The sequence below is a fragment of the Aulonocara sp. 'chitande type north' Nkhata Bay genome, linkage group LG7 (assembly GCF_057382095.1).
Source record: "Aulonocara sp. 'chitande type north' Nkhata Bay isolate Kocher_YH1m ecotype deep benthic linkage group LG7, A_spYH_male_GT1.1, whole genome shotgun sequence".
NCBI lineage: Eukaryota > Metazoa > Chordata > Actinopteri > Cichliformes > Cichlidae > Aulonocara > Aulonocara sp. 'chitande type north' Nkhata Bay.
Window position 1 is genome coordinate 58092135 of NC_141350.1, and position 8661 is coordinate 58100795.

The window sequence follows — 8661 nt, forward strand, 5'->3', positions numbered from 1 at the left end:
ATGGTACGGCAGTCCACTAGGTTGTACTGCATGCCTTTATGGTGGGACCAGCTGCTGCTGAAGTGGATCTGGAACCAGGCAGGGACATGAAGTATGACAGGATCTCTGGGAGAGTGCGTTTACACTTTGCTGGTTTTTCCCTAGGTCGAAGCACCACCTGGGAGTCTTCCACTTCCAGCTTCTCTAACCAGTGGCAGAGATTATACAATCCCAATCAAAAGTTTAAAACAACTTGAAAAATGGAAAAAGTCATATTTTGCGTGGCTGGATCCTAACAAAGTTCCAAGTAAAGCTTCGACATGCAGCACCAAGAAATTGGAGTCAGACAAAACATTTTTTGAGCATGCAATTTATTGAAAACAACGCTTGAACTGAAACAGGCTGTATTACAGCTGATCAAAAGTTTAGGACCACACTCCAAAAACAACCCATAAACCCCCCAAAACATAATTCAAAGTTCCAAACATGAACTCAGTAATGACTAGCTCGACCATTATTGTTAATCGCTTCAAAAATTCATTTTGGCATGCCTGATGCAAGCATTTCCATGAGGTAAGTGGGAAAAAACTTCCTCTGCCATCCATACCTGTCAATGGAAAATTGTACTTAGTAGTCAGTATAAGCTTTTAATGATAGAATACTGCATGATGACCTTTTTATGACTTAGACCAGTGGTCCCCAACCAGGACCCAGGTCAGACTGACTACTTTTTCTTTTCAAATATTAATCTATTGCTATTAAGTGCTGCATCATTCTGGGGCGCCTGATCCTTTCTCACGGCACACCAATGTGACGCATTGGAAACCGTTTTTCAAGTGGTCTTGATCGGGACTGTATGTCCCAGGAAGGCAACTTTCTCTCAAACTGGGCATTGCTTTGATTGTTTTAGCTTTGAGACATTGCACTAAAAGATTTGTGCAATGTGTTGCATTTTGAAGAGCCAGCAAGAGAATAAATCCATCAGTAAGTGTAAAGGAAATACACAACACCGGTGAGTGATATTGAAACTCTGACCTACCGGAAATCTCCCTAACCTGCTTGTGCCAGAAAACTCATCAAGATGGCAGTCATACATAAGACACTGTTCAGCATTAAGATACACAAGTTTAACAGTATGTTATGAAGACATCCATAAGACAGACACTGAAGTTTTTCCTCTCAAGAGTGACACAAAGACCGAAAAAACTACAAGGGACTCTGTATATCCTAATAACAACAACACTCATATTAAGGTAGGTGGAAATTTTTTATTTATTCCTATTTGCGTTATGTTTCTCATTCATTAGTCATTGAAGAAAAGTATGCTAAAGAACTTGTGTACACTTTAGTAAGCTGATATTTGAAGGAACATGAACATTTGTATTCAAAGGTATTTTTCTATGCTATTATAAAGGTCCTTGTCAACCATAACTGATTGTAAGCCACGTTCAAGTTTTTAAAATCCTTTTAATTACTTAAAATGTTGAATGAAAGATGTGCACCTATTGTGGTTTAGCCTTTTTTCTGTGTGTTTAAGGGCAAAGTTATTAACTACACTGTTTATAAGAGAAAACCTCAGACACAGTCTAAAGTATTTAACATAAAACAAGCACCTGAACCATGGGACATAGATGAGTTTGCACAAGGAGCAACACGGTCTGAGCTGTCTCGTAGAGGGGAAAGAACCTGCAGACTAATACTAAAGGGGAATGCTTTCTTTCTTTTTTTTAAACTCTGCTTCTGCTTCACTTTGATAGTCTTTATGAACATTGGATCCCAGGAACATCCCACAAGAATATATCAGTACTATTCAAGAAAAACTATCCAAACTAAATACAGTCTATGATGAGTTCCTTGTTTGAGCTCAACGGTAATTAATTAGTAGTGGAAATAATTTCTGGTATGCATTACAGAAATATAGCAGTGACAATAATATTGTATGCTGTAATCGTACTGGGCAATTAGTGATACAAAAAAACTGTTTTACCCTGTGAATAAAAGTATATGTTTTTGTCAATGTACCATAATAACAGAAGCGAAACGCAATATTGTGTCAGGACAATTCACTATTTATGCACAATAAACAAAGGAGCATAGCGCCACAATTTCTATTCAGCGCCAGACTTGCTTGTAACCTATATCACCAATTATGTTAAGAAAAATGACGTATTAACTACTACAAAACACTGACCTTTGTGGAAATGCTTGGAGCAGACTAACATGTGAGCTGGAGTGTTCTGAGACGTTATATTTGATCTTTGAATGGCTGCAATCCAGGCCACCCGTCGCCTCTTTGTTACTTCGGAAACATGGCTCGAACAATTTCTCTTCAACGACGTAATCCGATAACAACCGATCTCTTTACCCGTCAGCTTTCCGTGGCTGTCATGCGACCGGCTATTGCAGTTAATAATACAACAGCTTCTTGCCATTTTTTGTGTTTCTTTTTATCGCTGTATAACTGATTTCAATTGAAAGCCTGCGTGCACTAGTACCTCTTGCCACGAGTTCCCAGAATTCTTTGCGGTTTTACCCCTGAATGACGTCACATTTTCAATCTATCTCTATTGTGGTTGATATGGGGGTAGGGACGGCCTTAGGGCATCTGGGGAGTCCCTAGGGACGTTTCCCTAGAAGGCCTAACCTGGGGGATGTGGCCATGACCTGGTTAGGAGGTCTGGGGGCTCTTAGATGGTGTTTTCCTTGTGGCTGCGTACAGCAGAGATGGGGGAGGGTCTGTGCTGGCGGACGTTGGTTACTGGCCTGGTAGCCTGGCTGCCCCTGGGAGGGTCCGGGACGGGCGTGGAGGCTAGGGGGTCTGGGGCCGGGCCTTGGGGGCTTGGGTCCTGGCTGTTGTGTCACCGGAGCAGTGGGCGGGTGGGTGCAGGGGACCTCTGGTGCATCGGCCCAACTAGGGGGCTCTCTAACTGGTGGGGAGTTGTTATATCTTTGCAGGTGGTCTCCTCACTACAGGAGCTCACTCTGCAGGTGGGGGGAGATATATAGGAGAGGTGGAGAATGAAGTCAACCTGGGTGTCTATTGTCTTGTATAGTTTGAGAGATGATTGGATGATGGGGTGGGTGCAGTTTTCTCTGGGGTGGAGTCGGGTGGGCTGCCCCGGACTCTGTGGGGCTGGGCGGTGCTGCTGCTGCGGGCCCCGGACCGGATGGGCCTGGGCCCCCTTGCCCTGGTGGGTTCCAGAGTGGGGGTGCCTACTGGGGTCAGCGGGGGAGCTGGCCCCAGGGAGGGGCCGCTTGCCCCTCCCTTTCTTCCCTCCCCATCCTCAGCTGCCTCCCTATTCCCGCTATACCACACCCACCTTGGGGTGCAGGTATGTCACCAGGGTGCAGGGGAGGCACTCTCCCTCTATCCCCTTCTGGCCGCCTCTTCTGTGCCTCAATTTTATTCTGCAACCTAGACATCCACATTACTCACACTCTCACATAACACATACATATAGGGCCTTGGGGGTGGGCACGTTTTACAGCATCCAGAGGATGGTCGGTGTACTCCAACCCACCTCTGGCGCTAGTGCCCTACCCTCAATTTTAAATGCTTTAGACACTAAGGGTTTTCGGGAGGAGCCGTGCTGCTCTCTGAGAGGAAGCTAGTACCATGCTCTCCTGAGTTTTAAATGCACTTTAGAACAGCACACAGCAACACTACATATGAGCGGGCGTAGGGAGGTTTGAGGTCTTCACTCACCCCAGTTCTGTTAGCCGTCAGGGCTGGGGGGCTGGGAGGAGGTGCTGGCCGTCAGACTGGGGTCTGGGATGCGGGGCCTCCCTGCTACTGCAGATAAGGAGGTGGTCCGCTTGCCTCCACCCCAGAGAGAAGGGTTACATCTCCTGGGTCTAGGTGCGGCTTGCCCCTCTGAGGGCGGGGGTACCTGGACCTAGGATATAGAGTATGTTTGGGGAGTGTGACTGTCTGTGCAGTGTCTATTTGTGTCTGTCTACACGTTGGGTGAGTGCCGAGTATTTGGTTGTGCATATGGGGTGGGAATGCATGTTTGTGTCCGCGTGTGCCTGTTCGTCTGTGTCTATATGTCAGGTTGGATCTTAGACTCAACCTCTCTGGGTACATCTCAGGCCCTCTAAAGTACGGAGGCCTATCTCCCCTCACCACACTCCCTGCCGGTGGCTGATGCCCTCAGACGTTGGTGTGTTGGTGGTCCTTGTCATCTGGGGCTGGGCGCTCATGTATGTACCGGCTCACTCCTGGTGGCCGATTGGCGGGGCCAGGCGCCTGTGGCCCGGCTGGGCTCCTTCCGGGGGGTGGGATGCCCTCAGGCCTCTGGGCCTGAAGCTCGGTCCTCTCTGGCACAGCTGGCTGCTGGCAGAGCCCACGGGCACGCCACTGCAACCCCCTCTGGCCTCTGCTCCATAGCTGCGGGGTGACCTCTCGTTTGGGGCTCTACTCAGCTCTTCCCAGTAGGGTGGCACGGTTCCTCCCCCTTTGGTGGTCCTCCTCGGGTCCTTGTACTCTGGGGCCTCTGGATATCTGGGGCCTGGATCTCCTCCATACCTGCTTCATACCCTGGTGGACGGGGCTATGGCTCCCCACGCTCCCTAGCAGATCGTTACATGGAGAAACCTTTGGAATACAAGCATGCTGATCCACACAGGTGTACACACAGGTGTTCACAGACGCGGACTACACCTTTCTTGGCTGCTGCCTCAAAGCATATTGTGCGCTGTCTATCTTGCGTGCTGCACAATATCGTTTATTATTTAGTAACTACTGTTATCTACTGCTAGCTAGTTTATTGTGAAGGTGCTGTTTTTTTATTATGTTGCTCTTTGTTATTTGCTTTCTCTTCTGTTTTTTTTTCTCCATACAGGTGATCCAGGTGTTTTGTTTGTTTGTTTGTTTTCTTTCTTCCCCCCCTTCTCACCGTCTCTTCTCCCCTTTGGTTTTCTTTCTCTCCCTCTCTTTCTTTCATTCTTTCTCCCTGTCCTATCCCCTAGTCATGTCTGTCCCGTTTGTAGCAACCAAAAATAAAATAAATACATAATTATAATAAAGGTCAATCAAATGGACCAATATGGCAAGGCCATGATGATCCACTTGGTAAAATAAATCCGCTTGGCATCTTTCTTGGCCTTAAGACAACAATTCTGATGGCTAAAGATCCAAACGGGACACAAAAAAAAAAAAAAAAAAAAAAAAGGCTGTGGAAGTCCCTGTGTTAATTTTAAATATGTTAATATTGTCTATTTTCTAAAACGTTCAGATTGTCTACTCTTATTTAATTCACTTAATGTAAAGAATTCACCTGCTTGCTGCATACAATGCTACTATTGCACATTCACCTAATGTATATAATATATAACGTTCTTCTTCTCTCCCCCTTTTGCACATGTCGAGGAGCATGTCAGATTACATTTAACTGCATGTTATACTTGTATAACTATGCATGTGACGAATAAAGAATCTTGAATCCTCCAGCTTCAGTGTGCTAATGTGTTTATATTATTTCAACCATAGCTGTGTAGTTAGTGATCACGTAGCACACCTTTATATACCGGCTAGCCCAGCTTCAGTAACCCTACAAACCTTACTACTGTTTAGTTTTCTGTAGAGCTGTACTACAGTGGCCCCTAGAGACAAAGCATGTACAAACTCCAAAGCACATACAAATTTTGGAGTTTGTACGTGCTTTGGAGTTTGTACGTGCTTTGTCTCTAGGGGCCACTGTACTGTACATCTTCAGAAATCCATCAATCAGAACCAGGGCTGTGCAGAGAGGTTTAAAGGGGCGGGTGCTCAAAGTTAAAAAGGGGCACATTGAACCAGGCTGAATAACAACAACACACATTCATCAAGAATCTAATATGGGCAACAAGGCAAAGCAAACGTAGCCGATGCTTTACCTGATGGGTACAATGTTGCTGTTGAGGGGTTGCTGTGGATAGTGCTGGAGGGCAGGGCTGAGTTGATCTGAGACTGTAAACATTAAAAAGTCCATAGGAGAGATGGTAGCTGATTAAACAAGTGTCATGAGATAATAACAAAATGCAAAGATTGGTGACAGCGCTTGGAACCATAAGGCAACAAAAAACTGTGAGAAATAATTTAGGCTCTGTCTGTGATTCACTCTTTGCTTCTCTTCTTCCTTCCATCCCATCATTTCATATATCACTCTCCACTTGCTGTCTATCTGAGAACAAGGCACAACTTGCTATTGCAATAAACTATAATCTAATTATCCACACCTAACAACTCTTGCACTTAATCTAAAATAAAATGATGACAGAAAAATGTTATAGCCTCACACAGCTCCTACTGTTTCCTCCTCATGTCCTTGGAAGGCATGTCTGGACAATGTTATATCATGAGTAATATTTTTTTTTAAAAATCCATCTAAATAAAACACACACATGCACGCACACACAATGACATTTTAGACTTTCTTCAGAATACTGTATATACTATGGGCATCATGGTGTTGATCCAGAATCTTTTTTTTTTAAATTATTATTATTTATTACTAGAGCTACAATAATAAAGCAATGAGGAGGGGGAAGTAATAAATATGAAATAATGTCATTATGATGATTCCATTTGTTTCACTATCCACTCTGTGCAGGGCAAAGCTTATTACATTTTTAAACTGTAGAGATACAATAATTTTACTGCTGTAAAATCCAAATTTTGTCTTATTTAAAATATAAATCTAATATAATCTGCTTCTTAATGTATGTTCTTTAAAATACAGTGTTTTTTTAATATATTATAATTATAATAATGCATAATTATGTGGACATGCATATTAGATCGTTTTTTAGTGAAATATAATCCCTCCAGAAAGGCAGGAAAAGCCCTGTAATTTGCTTTAAAACTAAATATGTTTCTAAATACTTTAAAACTAAATATGTTCCCTAAAACGGTGACAGAGCTACAGACCCATGACAGCCTTACACAGGTAGCCAGCAGCTATGACCAGCACTACTTGTGCAGTTAATAAAAGGACAGGTAATGTTTGTCGCGCTGTTGCACACACAGCACGCTCGTTTGTTTCAGTTCGTCAGTTGCAACAAGACAGCTTACCAACGTGTACAAAATAAGCTAATACTCCTGGGTGCTATACACTACAGTGTACGCTGTACACCTACTTACTGGTTTTGTCGCATCAGTCTGTGTCTCTGAGTTAACTTGTGTTTCTCCTACAGCTACGGACCGGAAAAAATGCGCGTGCTCTTTGTGAGCTCGTTCCCGGCTCGTAACGAGCGCGTTCTGCCGTTAAGGGCGATCATTGGTTAAATGTGATCATGTGACTGATGCAAGCTAGATCCTTTTATTTAGCAAAATTGTGATTAATAGTTAAATATTATTGTTGAGGGGCACAGACAAGACTCCGCACGCACACACACATTAAAAAAAAAAATATATATATATATTTTTTTTTTAATAGTTGCCTCAACAAAAGGGCACCTTGGGCACCCATCAGGAAAGGGGCGGGTGCTCAAGCCCCTCTAGCCCCCCCACCTCTGCACGTGCCTGATCAGAACATTATTTAATCTTACATTTTTTTATTTTTTCCCTTGGGGGGGGGGGGATTCCCGCGTACCACTAGAGGGAGCCCATGTACCATGGTTTTAGAATGACAGACTGGATGAATGAATAGAGCAGCGACAGGAAGGAGACACTGGGGAGGATTTTTCTCAAAGAGGAGACACCAAATCACAGCTGACTTCATTCAAGCGCCTTGAGGCGACTTTTGTTGTGATTTGGCGCTATATAAATAAAATAGAATTGAATTGAATTCATTCTTTAGCAATGGATGATTTCATCATCCTCAGTAACTAGACTCAGGTGAACGGGTAATAACTGAATAGATACAAATGGGTAACAGTATGAAATCATAACATCTGCCTTGCACTTTAATGACTTGTGTGTGTGTGTGTGTGTGTGTGTGTGTGTGTGTGTGTGTGTGTGTGTGTGTGTGTGTGTGTGTATAGAGGGCGACAGAATCAATTATTAGCCAACTATTTACAGTAAACATATTTACTTACTATACCATTTTAGATTAACTACAACAACTGTAGTGTACTTGGTTCAAAGGTTCAAAGACAAAGTAATTTCAATTAAGCTTTAATTAGTGTAAACTGGTAGATAAAATAATACAAAGTGTGGAGAAAAATAAATCAGATTTTGGTTTGTGTGCTACAGGAAAAAAAAACAACTCATAATAATAATAAAATAAACCAAACACCTAAACAGTTTGACTGATTTGTACAAGTGACTTTCGCAGCACCTTATCTTCCCTCACACCCAACATTTCTGTTCATTTTTGCTGTGTGGAAAGGGAAATCAATCTGAAAACCCCAAATTGATATTTATAATTTTGTTCACTATTATGACAGGACTTAATAACAGCTCAGTATTAACATGATAATACTGCTGTAATGTCTAAACGTTGCAATACTCACATAATAGCATGAGAAATACCAAGATATAAACCAAGTAATAGCTTGTATCAACAATTGTTATGGCTGAAACATATTAGACTAAAATGTGAAAGAAGGGGCCAAAAACTATGGGCATGGGTAACATACAAAGATGCCTATGAGGCAAAACTAGTTATTAATAGTTTAATATTACCCTGCTATAAGAATTATTAATACTGAGCTATTGCTTGCTTTTTTACCACAGTGCATCTTGATCCCCATGTGACC

General features: G+C 43.0%; 1 protein-coding gene across 2 annotated transcripts in view; it reads right to left on the minus strand.

Annotated features, from left to right (window-relative positions):
* Positions 1-7974: 7974 nt before the first annotated feature.
* Positions 7975-8661, minus strand: part of slc38a9 (solute carrier family 38 member 9) — a 24422-nt gene continuing 23735 nt past the window's right edge. For both annotated transcript variants that reach the window (XM_086301598.1, XM_086301599.1), the window contains one exon: positions 7975-8661. This exon is cut by the window's right edge and continues 1088 nt beyond it. The gene's annotated coding sequence lies outside the window, so the exon portion shown is untranslated.